General features: G+C 39.4%; 1 protein-coding gene across 48 annotated transcripts in view; it reads right to left on the bottom strand.

Annotated features, from left to right (window-relative positions):
* Positions 1-16,163, bottom strand: part of NRCAM (neuronal cell adhesion molecule) — a 278,384-nt gene that overhangs the window by 53,050 nt on the left and 209,171 nt on the right. The window lies entirely within an intron of this gene.

Below are 16,163 nucleotides of genomic sequence, written 5' to 3'. Positions count from 1 at the left end.
TGGTCTCGGCAGGACAGAAAAACGCATGTACTGCGGGAGCTGGAGGACCGGGGGAAGTCTGAGCCTAGAAAAATCTGTGGCTGTTGGGGCTGGCCTGATCTGTGAATGTGGAAGGGGGTCCTCAGAGCTGCTAACAGAGATGGGATCTCTAAAAAGCAACCCATTTTGATCTGATGCAGAAGGACAGCCTAAAAATTTTGGGAGTGTGCCGGCTGCTTGGACACAAGGGGGAACAGGGGACTGCGCAGGCTTGCGTGCAGCCCCTGAGTTCGCACACTTGCGCTTTTTCCACTTTGAATCCTTGCTTCTGATTACCGAGCCCAATACATAGGATCACCCAGTTGGGGACACCCTAGGAGACTGCAGGGGAAAGTTGTTTTTCTGGAACCTGGGGATCAGAACGGGGAGTGACCATCGGAGAAGGAGCTCTGGGGCAGCCCACTCCCACAAACTGGTATTGAGTGCCACAGGGAAAGCAGGATCTAAGCACAGGCTAGAGAGGACCTATAGACCCAGAGGTCAACCCAGAAACACTGCCACCCAGGGGCTGAATCACAAATCGACTCTTGTGTAATCACAAATAAAGGAATACAAGAAAGTAAGACACACAGCTTGCTTAAAAATCAGGACTGGCTTACAACACTGAGGAGCAGTGAAATGCAGGGAACTGCATTACTGTCCTGAGTGGGAAACAAGCGTGCCAAACAGAATAGAGGAAGTGAATGACCTTCACTACTGCACATTTTCTTTTCTTTTTCATCTTTTACTTAAGAAACTAATTTTTTTCTTTTTTCCTCACTTGATTTTACCTTTTTAATTATTACATTTTTATTTTCAATCAGTATTATTACTACTACTATTTAACCTTTTCTTTTAAAGTGTCATTTTAATTTCTCTTTATTTGACTTTGAAATTAGTGTTCTACATTCTATTTTCATCTTTCCTTTAGCATCATTCTACTCTATCTCAACTCTATCTTTATGGCATCACTCTCTTCCTAACATTTGCCCTTTTGTTGTCCTGTTTCTCTTACCCTTTTCCTGCTTTAGATTTTCCCTATTCTTTCTTTTTACCCTCTGTTAAAATTTCACCCTACTTATATATCTAATTTCCAATTCCTTGCTCCGAGTTAACACAGACCTCTCTCTTCTCTGTCTTCACTATCCAAACATTGTTTTTCTCTCTGTCCTTTTGTTGTTGTTTGCTTGAATATTGATTATATCAATTTTTTATGCTTGTTTGTGAGATTGTTTTGCTTACTCTTTTTCTTATTTTTTTTGGTTTGCTTTGTTTTTGTTTGTTTTTTGCTTCTGTTTTCCCTCGCCTCACATAATATTAGTTGTTGTTTGTAGTTTGTATTTATCACCAGGTACTTGTTGCTGGCATTAGCTGGGATTAGTGGCTGTTCTATTGGAGTTTTCTCCCCATATATATAGTTTGTTCCCCTTTTCTTTCTTATTCTCTTTTCTCTCTTACTTTTTTTTTTCCTTTTCCCAATTTCATTTTGGCACTCTTTTCTTTTTTTTTTCTCTTCTTTCTCTCTTATCCCCTAATTTGCCTCTCTCTGGTGGTCACCTTTAATTAGGGTTATTAATATCATGAATACATCTCTGTTCAGTGCCTTGTGTGTTGTACCTGGTTGTGTTGTATTTTGTGCCTTTAAGTCAACGCAGGAGAGAGAGAACTACATAACCAGACATCCGGAGAAGAGAAGTCATGGCAAGGCAAAGAAACAGTGCGCATATAAAAGAAAAGCAGGCATCACCAGAAAAGGAAGTAAACGAAATGGAGGCAAGCAACCTGCCAGAGAAATAATTCAGAGAAATGGTCATAAGATGGCTGAAAAGAATGGAAGACAAATTCGACACTATGAGTAAGAACCAAGAGGAAATGAAAAATAACATCGCTGCTGTAAAGAACTCAATAGAAAGCATCAAGAGTAGATTAGAAGAAGCAGAGGACCACATCAGTGAGCTAGAGGACAAGGTAGGAAAAAATACCCAAGTAGAGCAGCTTGTAGAAAAAAAAATTAAAAAGCAGGAGGAGAGCCTAATGGAACTTTGGGACAACACGAAAAAAAACAACATCTGCATAACTGGGGTTCCAGAAGGAGAGGAAACTGAGCAAGAAATACAAAACCTGTTTGAAGAAATAATGACAGAAAACTTCCCTGATATAGGGAAGAAAAAACCCACACAAATCCAAGAAGCTCACAGAGTCCCAAGCAAAATGAACCCCAAAAGACCGACGCCAAGGCACATTATAATTAAACTGGCAAACACCACCAACAAAATAAGAATCTCAAAAGCGGCCAGAGAGAGACAGAAAGTTACCTACAAAGGAATCCCCATCAGACTAGCAACTGATTTCTCAACAGAAACTCATCAGGCCAGAAGGGAACGGAATGAAATATACGAAGTCATGCAAAGGAAGGGTCTGAATCCAAGAATACTGTACCCAAAAGGCTATCAATCAAAACTGAAGGTGAAATCAGGAGCTTCACAGACAAAAAAGGACTAAGGGAATTTATTGCCACCAAACAGCAATGCAAGAAATGCTAAAGGGTCTGCTGTAAAAAAAGAAATAGGAAGTGAAGGAGGAACAGAGGGGTAAAGAATAAAAATGGCGACAAATAAGTACCTATCAAAAATAACTTTAAATGTAAATGGCTTAATAGAGGAGGGTATAATGGCGGCGAATAGACAAACGTGTTCCGAGCCTTGTCCCGGAGCAGAAAGAAAGAACAGCTGAGGGTCGCGCAAGGAGTGTTTGTTGGCTGGTTGGGAGACAGCTGAATTCCAGAAGGAGGTGGGGGACTGCTGAACGGGGTTCCCCTGACCTGGCAGCACGAACTGCGGCTGGGTCCCCTCCCGGAGCTGCGGGCTTGGACGCGGAGTCTGCGCCATCTTGATCCGGAAAGTGGAGCTTATCTGAAGCCTGAGAATCCACAACGGCGGCACCCCAGGAACAGCTGCGAGCCCCAGAACAACGCTCCCCAACTGGCGCAAGCACACGGGTTCAGAGAAGCTCTACACTCCACCACGGAAAGGTCAGATTTCGCCTGGGATAAGGTGAGGTCTCTGGTCCCGGCGGGAGAGAGGAACGCGCGTTTTGCGGGAGCTGGAGGACCAGGGAAGTCTGTGCCTAGAAAAATCCGTGGCTGTAGGGGCTGGCGTGATCTGTGACTGTGGAAAGGGGTCCTCAGAGCTGCTAAGAGAAGGGCACTCTAAAAAGCAACCCATTTTGATCTGAAGTGCAGGGACACCCTAAGAATTTCAGGCAGTCCAGACTTACGCGCAGCCCGTGCGCTCCCTGGGTGCCTGGGCTTACTCGCAGTCCCAGAATTCGCACACTTGGGCTTTTTCCTCTTCAAATCCTTGCATCTGATTACTAAGCCCAATACATAGGATCACCCAGTTGGGGACACCCTGGGAGACTGCAGGGGAAGGTTGTTTTTCTGGAACCTGGGGATCGGAGCGGGGAGTGACCATCAGAGATCCAGCTCTGAGGCAGCCCACTCCCACAGGCCCGTGGCGAGTGCCACAGGGAAAGAAGGCTCTAACACTGCCTAGAGAGGCCATAGATAGACCCGGAAGTCAATCCAGAAACACTGCCACCCAGGGGCTGAATCACAAATTGACTCTTGTGTAATCAAAAATAAAGGAATAAGAGAAATTAAGACACACCGCCTGCTTAAAATCAGGACTGGCTTACAACACCGAAGAGCAGTGGAACGCAGGGAACTGCAATACTGTCTGGACTGAGAAACAGGCGTGCCAAACAGAAAAACAGAGGAAGTGAATGACCTTCACTACTCCACATTTTATTTTTACCTTTTATTTTTTTTATTTTTTTATTTTTTTTAAATTTTCATTTTTTGCATCTTTTAATCAAGAAACTTTTTTTTCTTTTTTCATCACTTGATTTTACCTTTTTAATGATTACATTTTTATTTTCAATCCGTATTATTACTACTGCTATTTTATCTTTTTTTTTTTTTTTTTTAAAGTGTCATTTTATTTTCTCTTCATTTTATTTTGGGATTAGGGTTCTACATTCTATTTTTTATCTTTCCTTTAGCATCGTTTTACTCTATCTCAACTCTACCTTTAGGCCATCACTCTCTTCCTAACCTCCCCCTTTTCAGTGTCCTGTTTGTCTTACCCTTTTACTGCTTTAGATTTTCCCTATTCTTTCTGTTTACCCCTTGTTAAAATTTCACCCTACTTACATATCTAATCTCCAATCCCCTGCTCCAAGTTCACATACACCTTTCCCTTCGCTGTCTGAGTTATCCATAAACTTGTCCTTATCTCTGTCCTTTTGTTGTTGTTTGCTTGAATGTAGATTATATCCAATTTTTATGCTTTTTTTGTGAGATTGTTTTGCTTATTCTTCTTTTATTTTTTTGTTTGTTTTGTGCTTCAGCTTTCCCTTGCCTCACTCCATATTAGTTGGTGTTGTAGTTTGTACTAATCCCCAGGCACTTGTTGCTGGCATTTGCTGGGATTAGTGATTGTTCTATTGGAGTTTTATCCCCAATATATATAGTCTGTTCCCCTTTCTCTCTTAGTCAATTTCTTGTCTCTCTTACTTTTTTTTTTTCTCTTTACTTTCCCTTTTCCCAATTTCATTTTCACACTCCTTTTTTCTTTTTTTTTTCTTTCTTTCTTTTTTCCTCTTCTTCTTTCTCTTCTATCACCTAATTTGCCTTTCTCTGGTGGTCACCTTTATTGAAGGTTATTAATATCGTGAATACATTCCTGTTCAGTGCCTTGTGAGTTGTACCTGGTAGTGCTGTATTTTGTGCCTTTAAATCAACCCAGGAGAGAGAGAACTACATAACCAGACACCCAGAGAAGAGAGACCATGGGGAGACAAAGAAGCAGCCCGCATATGAAAGAAAAGCAGGCATCACCAGAAAAGGAAGTAAACGAAATGGAGGCAAGCAACCTTCCAGAAAAAGAATTCAGAGAAATGGTCATAAGGTGGCTGAAAAGAATGGAAGACAAATTCGACAATATGAGCAAGAACCAAGAGGAAATGAAGAAGAACCAAGAAGAAATGAAAAATGACATCGCTGCTGTAAAGAACTCAATAGAAAGCATCAAGAGTAGACTAGAAGAAGCAGAGGACCGCATCAGTGAGCTAGAAGACAAGATGGAAAAAAATACCCAAGAAAAGCAACTTCTAGAAAAAAAAATTAAAAGGCAGGAGGAGAGTCTAAGGGAACTTTGGGACAACACGAAACAAAACAACATCCGCATAATAGGGGTTCCAGAAGGAAAGGAAGCTGAGCAAGGAATAGAAAACCTCTTTGAAGAAATAATGACAGAAAATTTCCCAGATATAGGGAAGAAAAAACCCACACAAATCCAAGAAGCTCACAGAGTCCCAAGCAAAATGAACCCCAAAAGACCGACGCCAAGGCACATTATAATTAAATTGGCAAACACCAACGACAAAGTAAGAATCTTAAAAGCAGCAAGAGAGAGACAGAAAGTTACATACAAAGGAACCCCCATTAGACTAGCAACTGATTTCTCAACAGAAACTCATCAGGCCAGAAGGGAATGGAATGAAATATACAAAGTCATGCAAAGGAAGGGGCTGAATCCAAGAATACTGTACCCAGCAAGGCTGTCAATCAAAATTGAAGGTGAAATCAGGAGCTTCACAGACAAAAAAGGACTAAGGGAATTTATTACCACCAAACCAGCAATGCAAGAAATGCTAAAGGGTCTACTGTAAAAAAAAAAAAAAAAAAAGAAAGAAAGAAAGAAAGAAAGAAACAGGAAGCAAAGAAGTAACACAGGGGTAAAGAATAGGAATGGCGACAAATAAGTACCTATCAATAATAACTTTAAATGTAAACGGATTAAATGCCCCAATCAAAAGACATAGGGTAACGGATTGGATAAGAAAATACGACCCATATAGCTGCTGTCTACAAGAAACCCATCTCAGAAAAAAAAGACGCACACAGACTGAGGGTGAAGGGATGGAAAAAGGTTTTTCAGGCAAATGGAACTGAAAAAAAAGCTGGGGTAGCAATACTTATTTCTGACAAATTAGATCTCAAACTGAAGGACATAACAAGAGATAAGGAAGGCCATTTCATAATACTAAAGGGAGCAATCCAACAAGAAGAAATAACTCTGGTAAACATATATGCACCCAATACAGGAGCACCCAAATACATAAAAAAACTCCTGGAAGATATCAAGGGAGACATTGACAGCAATACAATCATAGTAGGAGACTTTAATACCCCACTATCACCATTGGACAAATCCTCTAAACAAAACATCAGCAAAGAAACATCAATCCTAAATGACTCACTAGACCAGATGGAATTAATTGACATCTTCAGAACATTTCACCCCAAAGCCACAGAATATACATTCTTCTCAAGCGCACATGGGTCATTTTCAAAGATAGACCATATGTTGGGACATAGGCAAAGTCTCTTCAAATTCAAGAAGATAGAAATCATATCAAGCATCTTCTCAGACCACAGTGGCATAAAACTGGAAATCAACTACAATAAAAACAACCCAAAGAAATCAAACACATGGAGACTAAACAGCATGCTATTAAACCATGACTGGGTTACCAGAGAGATCAAAGAAGAAATAAAAAACATCATGACAACAAATGACAATGAAAACACTACAATCCAAAATCTATGGGACACAGCGAAAGCAGTCTTGAGAGGGAAGTTCATAGCTCTACAAGCCTACTGCAAAAAACAAGAAACAGGGGTAATAAATTACCTAACCCAACAACTCAAAGAGTTAGAAAAAGAGCAACAAGAAAAGCCCAGTGTAAGCAGAAGGAAGGAAATAATAAAGATCAGAGCACAGATAAACGACATAGAGACCAAAGAAACAATACAAAAGATCAACAAAACCAAGAGCTGGTTCTTTGAAAGGATAAACAAGATTGATGAACCTCTAGCCAGGCTCACCAAGAATCAAAGGGACAGGACCCAAATAAACAAGATCAGAAATGAAAGAGGTGAAATAACAACAGATCCCGCCGAAATACAAAGGATTGTTAAAAAATACTACGAACAACTCTATTCCAACAAACTGGACAACCTGGAGGAAATGGACATATTCCTAGAAAAATATAACCTTCCAAAACTCAATCAGGAAGAATCTAAACAGCTCAATAGGCCAGTAACTATGGAAGAAATTGAAGCAGTCATCAAAGAGCTTCCGGCAAACAAAAGCCCGGGGCCAGATGGCTTCACAGGAGAGTTCTACCAAACATTCAAGGAAGAACTAAAACCTATCCTCCTCAGACTATTCCAAAAAATTCAAGAGGAAGGAACACTTCCAAGCTCCTTCTATGAAGCCAGCATCACCCTAATACCAAAACCAGATAAAGACAACACAATGAAAGAGAATTACAGGCCAATATCCCTCACGAATGTAGATGCCAAAATCCTCAACAAAATTCTAGCAAATAGGATCCAGCAGTACATCAGAAAGATCATACACCATGACCAAGTAGGGTTTATCCCAGGAATGCAAGGATGGTTCAATATCCGCAAATCAATAAATGTGATACATCACATAAACAAATTGAGAGATAAAAATCACATAGTCATATCAATTGATGCAGAAAAAGCATTTGACAAAATCCAACACCCTTTCTGGATAAAAACTCTCAACAAGGTGGGAATAGAAGGATCATACCTCAACATAATAAAAGCTATATATGATAAACCCACAGCTAACATCATACTCAATGGGCAAAAACTAAAACCATTTCCCCTAAGAACAGGAACAAGACAGGGATGCCCACTCTCACCACTCCTGTTTGACATAGTACTGGAAGTATTAGCCACTGCAATTAGACAAGAAGAAGAAATAAAAGGCATCCAAATTGGAAAAGAAGAAGTAAAGCTGTCCTTATTTGCAGATGACATGATATTGTACATAAAAAACCTGAAAGACTCCATCAAAAAACTAACAGACTTAATAAATGAATTCGGCAATGTAGCAGGATACAAAATTAACACCAAGAAATCTATGGCATTTCTATACACCAACAATGAACTTACAGAAAGAGAGACTAAAAAAGCAATCCCATTTTCCATCGCACCAAAAAAATTAAGATACTTAGGAATAAACCTAACCAAGGAGGTAAAAGACCTATATGCGGAAAACTACAGGACACTGAAAAAAGAGATAGAGGAAGATGTAAACAGATGGAAGAACATACCATGTTCATGGATTGGTAGAATCAATATCATTAAAATGTCCATACTACCCAAAGCAATCTATAGATTCAATGCACTCCCCATTAAAATACCAACGGCGTATTTCACAGACCTAGAAAGAACTCTCCAAAAATTCATCTGGAATAAAAAAAGACTCTGAATAGCCACAGCAATCCTGAGAAAGAAGAATAAAGTAGGAGGGATCTCAATACCAGATTTCAAGCTGTATTACAAAGCCACTGTCATCAAAACAGCCTGGTACTGGCACAAGAACAGACATATAGATCAATGGAACAGAATAGAGAATCCAGATATCGACCCAAACCAATATGCGCATTTAATATTTGACAAAGGAGGCATGAGCATACAATGGAGTCAAGACAGTCTCTTTAATAAATGGTGTTGGGAAAATTGGACAGATACATGCAAAAAATGAAACTAGATCACCAACTTACACCATACACAAAAATAAACTCAAAATGGGTACAGGACTTAAATATAAGACGGGAAACCATAAAAATACTAGAGGAATCCACAGGCAGCAAAATCTCAGACATATGCCAAAAGAACTTTTTCAGTGATACTGCCCCTAGGGCAATGGAAGCCAAACAGAAAATAAACAAATGGGACTACATCAAAATAAAAAGCTTTTGCACAGCAAAAGAAACCATCAACAAAACAACAAGAAACCCCACTGTATGGGAGAACATATTTGCAAATGGTATCACTGATAAAGGTTTAATTTCCAACATCTACAGGCAGCTTATACAACTTAATAAAAGGAAGATAAATGATCCAATAAAAAAATGGGCAACGGACCTAAATAGAAGCTTTTCGAAAGAAGACAGAAGGAAGGCCAAGAGACACATGAAAACATGCTCAAAGTCACTAATTATCCGAGAGATGCAAATCAAAACAACAATGCGATACCATCTCACACCTGTCAGAATGGCTATCATCAACAAATCAACAAACGACAAGTGTTGGCGAGGATGCGGAGAAAAAGGAACCCTCGTGCACTGCTGGTGGGAATGCAGACTGGTGCAGCCACTGTGGAGAACAGTATGGAGTTTCCTCAAAAAACTGAAAATGGAACTCCCATTTGACCCAGTAATCCCACTCCTAGGAATATATCCTAAGAAACCAGAAACACCAATCAGAAAGGATATATGCACCCCTATGTTCATAGCAGCACAATTTACAATAGCTAAGATTTGGAAACAGCCTAGGTGCCCATCAGCAGATGACTGGATCAGAAAACTATGGTACATCTACACAATGGAATACTATGCTGCCGTAAAAAAGAAGGAATTACTACCATTTGTAGGCACTTGGATGGAATTAGAGAACATTATGCTAAGTGAAATAAGCCAGTCAATGAAAGAAAAATACCACATGATCCCACTCATTTGGGGATAATGAAAAACATTATAAACTGATGAACAAAAAGATAGTTACAGAGGCAGTAAAGCATCAAACAGACTGTCAAATTACAGTGGTAAGGTTAGGGAGAGGTGGGGGAAATAAGAGATCAACTGAAGGACTTATATGCATGTATATAAGAGTAACCAACGGATGCAAAACATTGGGGGGTGAGGGCATGTATGGGAGTGGGGTGGGGGTGGGGGGCAATGGTAAGATATGTACACATATAATACCTTAATAAAAATTTGAAAAAAAAAATAAAAAAAAAATAAAAAATAAAAAAAATAAATGTAAATGGCTTAAATGCCCCAATCAAAAGACATAGGGTAACGGATTGGATAAGAAAACATGACCCATATATCTGCTATCTACAAGAAACCCACCTCAGAAAAAAAGACGCACACAGACTGAGGGTGAAGGGATGGAAAAAGGTTTTTCAGGAGAATGGAAATGAAAAAAAAGCTGGGGTAGCAATACTTATATCTGACAAATTAGATCTCAAAGTGAAGGACATAACAAGAGATAAGGAAGGCCACTTCATAATACTAAAGGGAGCAATCCAACAAGAAGAAATAACTCTGGTAAACATATATGCACCCAATACAGGAGCACCCAAATACATAAAAAAACCTCCTGGAGGATATCAAAGGAGAGATTGACAGCAATACAATCATAGTAGGAGACTTTAATACCCCACTATCACCATTGGACAAATCCTCTAAACAAAAAATCAACAAAGAAACATCAATCCTAAATGACTCACTAGACCAGATGGAATTAATTGACATCTTCAGAACATTTCACCCCAAAGCCACAGAACATACATTCTTCTCAAGTGCACATGGGTCATTTTCAAAGATAGACCATATGTTGGGTCATAGGCAAAGTCTCTTCAAATTCAGGAAGATAGAAATCATATCAAGCATCTTCTCAGATCACAGTGGCATAAAACTGGAAATCAACTATAATAAAAACAATCCAAAGAAATCAAAGACATGGAGACTAAACAGCATGCTATTAAACAATGACTGGGTTACCAGAGAGATCAAGGAAGAAATAAAAAACATCATGGTAACAAATGACAATGAAAACACAACAATCCAAAATCTATGGGACACAGTGAAAGCATTCTTGAGAGGGAAGTTCATAGCTCTACAAGCCTACTGCAAAAAACAAGAAACAATGGTAATAAATTACCTAACCGTACAACTCAAAGAGTTACAAAAAGAGAGCAACAAGAAAAGCCCAGTGTAAGCAGAAAGAAGGAAATAATAAAGATCAGAGCAGAGATAAATGACATTGAGACCAAAAAAACAATACAAAAGATTAAAAAAACCAAGAGCTGGTTGTTTGAAAGGATAAACAAGATTGATGAACCTCTAGCCAGGATCACCAAGAAGCAAAGAGAGAGGACCCAAATAAACAAATTCAGAAATGAAATAGGTGAAATAACAACAGATCCCACTGAAATACAAAGGATTGTTAAAAAGTACTATGAACAACTCTATTCCAACAAACTGGACAACCTAGAGGAAATGGACATATTCCTAGAAAAATATAACCTTCCAAAACTCAATCAAGAAGAATCTAAACATCTCAATATGCCAATAACTATGGAAGAAATTGAAGCAGTCATCAAAGAGCTCCCAGCAAACAAAAGCACGGGGCCAGAAGGCTTCACAGGGGAGTTTTACCAAACATTCAAGAAAGAACTAAAACCTATCCTCCTCAAACTATTCCAAGAAATTCAAGAGGAAGGAACACTTCCAAGCTCCTTCTATGAAGCCAGCATCACCCTAATACCAAAACCAGATAAAGACAACACAATGAAAGAGAATTACAGGCCAATATCCCTCATGAACATAGATGCCAAAATCCTCAATAAAATTCTAGCAAATCGGATCCAGCACTACATCAGAAAGATCATACACCATGACCAAGTAGGATTTATCCCAGGAATGCAAGGATGGTACAATATCCGCAAATCAATTAACGTGATACATCACATAAACAAATTGAGAGATAAAAATCACATAGTCATATCAATTGATGCAGAAAAAGCATTTGACAAAATCCAACACCCTTTCTGGATAAAAACTCTCAACAAGGTGGGAATAGAAGGATCATACCTCAACATAATAAAAGCTATATATGATAAACCCACTGCTAACATCATACTCAATGGGCAAAAACTAAAACCATTTCCCCTAAGAACAGGAACAAGACAGGGATGCCCACTCTCACCACTCCTGTTTGACATAGTACTGGAAGTATTCGCCACTGCAATTTGACAAGAAGAAGAAATAAAAGGCATCCAAATTGGAAAAGAAGAAGTAAAGCTGTCCTTATTTGCAGATGACATGATATTGTACATAAAAAACCTGAAAGACTCCATCAAAAAACTAATAGACTTAATAAATGAATTTGGCAATGTAGCAGGATACAAAATTAATGCCAAGAAATCTATGGCATTTCTATACACCAATAGTGAACTTACAGAAAGAGAGACTAAAAAAGCAATCCCATTTACCATCGCACCAAAAAAATTAAGATACCTAGGAATAAACTTAAGTAAGGAGGTAAAAGACCTATACGTGGAAAACTACACGACACTGAATAAGGAGATAGAGGAAGACGTAAACAGATGGAAGAACATACCATGTTCATGGATTGGGAGAATCAACATCATTAAAATGTCCATACTACCCTAAGCAATCTATAGATTCAATGCACTCCCCATTAAAATACCAACAGCATATTTCACAGACCTAGAAAGAACTCTCCAAAAATTCATCTGGAATAAAAAAAAAGACCCCGAATAGCCACAACAATCCTGAGAAAGAAGAACAAAGTAGGTGGGATCTCAATACCAGATTTCAAGCTGTATTACAAAGCCACTGTTCTCAAAACTGCCTGGTACTGGCACAAGAACAGACATATAGATCAATGGAATAGAATAGAGAACCCAGAAATCGACCCAAATCACTACGCTCAATTAATATTTGACAAAGGAGGCATGAACATACAATGGAGTCAAGACAGTCTCTTCAATAAATGGTGTTGGGAAAATTGGACAGATACATGCAAAAAAATGAAACTAGACCACCAACTTACACCATACACAAAAATAAACTCAAAATGGATCAAGGACTTAAACATAGGACGAGAAACCATAAAAATACTAGAGGAATCCACAGCCAGAAAAATCTCTGACATATGCCGAAGCAATTTCTTCACTGATACTACTCCTAGGGCAATAGAAACTAAAGAGAAAATAAACAAATGGGACTACATCAAAATAAAAAGCTTTTGCACAGCAAAGGAGACCATCAATAAAACAACAAGAAAGCCCACTGCATGGGAGAATATATTTGCCAATGATATCAACGATAAGGGTTTAATCTCCAACATTTACATGGAACTCATGCAGCTTAACAAAAACAAGATAAACAACCCAATCAAAAAATGGGCAACTGATCTAAATAGACACTTTTCAAAAGAAGACAGAAGGAAGGCCAAGAGACATATGAAAACCTGCCCAAAGTCACTAATCATCAGAGAGATGCAAATCAAAACAACAATGCAGTACCATCTCACACCTGTCAGAATGGCTATTATCAACAAATCAACAAATGACAAGTGCTGGCAAGGATGCGGAGAAAAAGGAACCCTCGTTCACTGCTGGTGGGAATGCAGACTGGTGCAGCCACTGTGGAGAACAGTATGGAGTTTCCTCAAAATACTGAAAATGGAACTCCCATTTGACCCAGTGATCCCACTTCTAGGAATATATCCCAAGAAACTAGAAACACGAATCAGAAAGGAAATATGCACCTCTATGTTCACAGCAGCACAATTCACCATAGCTAAGATTTGGAAACAGCCTAAGTGCCCATCAGCAGATGAGTGGATTAAAAAACTGTGGTACATCTACACAATGGAATACTACACTGCAGTAGAAAAGAAGGAGTTCTTACCATTTGCAACAACATGGATGGAGATGGAGAGCATTATGCTAAGTGAAATAAGCCAGGCAGAGAAAGATAAATATCACATGATCTTACTCATTTGTGGAATATAATGAACAACATAAACTGATGAACAAAAATAGATTCAGAGACAGAGAAACATCAATCAGAATGTCAAACCTTAGGGAAGGTAGGGGAGGGTGGGGGTAAGGGGGAGAGATCAACCAAAGGACTTATATGCATGCATGTAAGCCTAATCAATGGACACAGAAAACAGGGGGGTGGGGGCATGAATGGGAGGTGGGGGGTAATGGGGGAATAAGGACACATATGTAATACCTTAATCAATAAAGAAATTTAAAAAAATGATTTTGGTTTATTTGGTTGAACAAAAATAACTGAATACATATATTTGATGAAATGACTTCTAAAATACTTTTATTCTATGAGTCTCATGTTTATGGATTTGTAAGTGATAGAGCTGCAATCTTAGTTTTATAACATTCCAAGTTTTAAAATAAATTTTGGAAGTTTGAGGCAATTTCCAAATACCAGCCATATTTTACATTTTTATGTAATATATCACTTGTGGGAAGGGGACTCACTAAATTGTGAGAACGGGTACATCTGCTCCTAAAAGGTTGCAGGTTGGTAGGTTAAACCACTTTTTAACACAATGTTGAAGAAAATTGCAAGGGGTTTTGTTTGTTTGTTTGTTTATTTTTTATTCTATTGGGAAAGATACATACTTAATCTATCTTTAAATGAGGGCTTTGCTAGTTTTCAGGTACTTGAGAAACTGAGTAGTGTGTAGTGTGCTTTCCTGCCACGGCCAGCAGAGGCCTCCATGTGTCTCCATCCATAAAGCCATTCCTGAAGGCTGATTCTGGGAAGGAAGGTGAGACTGCTGAGTGACCAGTCAGAGAAAGCACAGATCAAACATGTGATCACAACATGTTTCTGAGAATCTATTCAATGCTTTCAGCATATGTGCCCATATCGATTGTAGTTGCTCCATGCCTTGCATCAGAAGGGACTAGGTAGAAGCTTGTCTCTAATGTGTACCTACTGTAACAGTTGTTCTTACATCTGAGCGAGGCCTTCCTGCAACTCCTGTCAAGGGCACATAGGGTCTAGGGGTGACATCAATTTTGACGAGACATTTGGAAAGAAGATGGGCTTGTGACTTTACAGTAGGAAATAGTGCAAGGAACAGGGTGCCAGTTGCGGGGCTAGGCCCTAAAAGGCTGTGCGTGCTTTTATTGTTAGACGAATTAGCCTGGGCTGGGCCGCTAGAGCAGTGGTTCTCAACCTTTCTAATGCCGCGACCCTTTAATACAGTTCCTCATGTTGTGGTGACCCCCCAACCATAAAATTATTTTCGTTGCTACTTCATAACTGTAATTTTGCTACTGTTAATTAATGAATCGTAATGTAAATATCTGTGTTTTCTGATGGCCTTAGACGACCCTGCTAGCAGTTCTCAACCTGTGGGTCACGACCCACACGTTGAGAACTGCTGCTGTAGAGCCTAAGACCATCAGAAAACACAGATATTTACATTACGATTTATAACAGTAGCAAAATTACAGTTATGAAGTAGCAACGAAAATAATTTTATGGTTGGGGGTCACCACAACATGAGGAACTGTATTAAAGGGTCGCAGCATTAAAAGGGTTGAGAACCACTGAGCTGGAGGGATGTGAGAAATTCAAGGCCAAGAGCTCAGCTGTGCAGCTGACAGCCAGCACTACACCCTCAGAACTGTGAACCCATAGCTGAGCCACCTAGCAGACACATGAGCAGGCTCAACCTAAATTACCTGGATTAGCCCATTCTAGTACAACCTCCCTGCAGACCTGCAGAAAAATGATTAATGATAAATAGCTACTGTTTTTAAACCACTATGTTTTGAGGTGGTTACACACAGTGGCAAAATAATACACCCTAATTATAATTGTAGCAATCATAAGGTGATTACTGATACTTATTTCATGAGGCACACTATTATATTAAAAATCTATATATATATAAAAGCCTAAGCGACCATCCAACCGTCTGACCGGTAACTATGACGTGCATTGACCACCAGGGGACAGACGCTCAACACACAGGCATGGAAACATGGAACAGACTGATGAATCTCAGAAGGAAAGGAGGAGAGGGGAGGGCAGGAAGAGATTAACCAAAGATCTTATATGCATACTAGAGGCCTAGTGCACGGATTCGTGCACTGGTGGGGTCCCTCAGCCTGGCCTGCGAGGATTGGGCTGAATCTGGCAATCTGGCATCCCCTGAGGGGTCCCGGATTGTGAGAGGGCGCAGGCCAGGCCGAGGCACCCTACTGGTGCACGAATCTGTGCACCGGGCCTCTAGTGTTTTAATAATATGGTATTATATAGCCTATTTTGGAAATAATTATCAGCTATTTCTTGATGCTTGATGGAATTATACAAGACAATGACTCTTCCTATGATATTAATACTTCTCTACCAATCTATTCTGTTTTTACAAGAAATGTACACCAAGACACAAA

The sequence above is a fragment of the Plecotus auritus genome, assembly GCF_963455305.1.
Source record: "Plecotus auritus genome assembly, chromosome: 4".
Taxonomy (NCBI): Eukaryota; Metazoa; Chordata; class Mammalia; order Chiroptera; family Vespertilionidae; genus Plecotus; species Plecotus auritus.
This window is presented reverse-complemented; position numbering and strand designations above follow the sequence as displayed.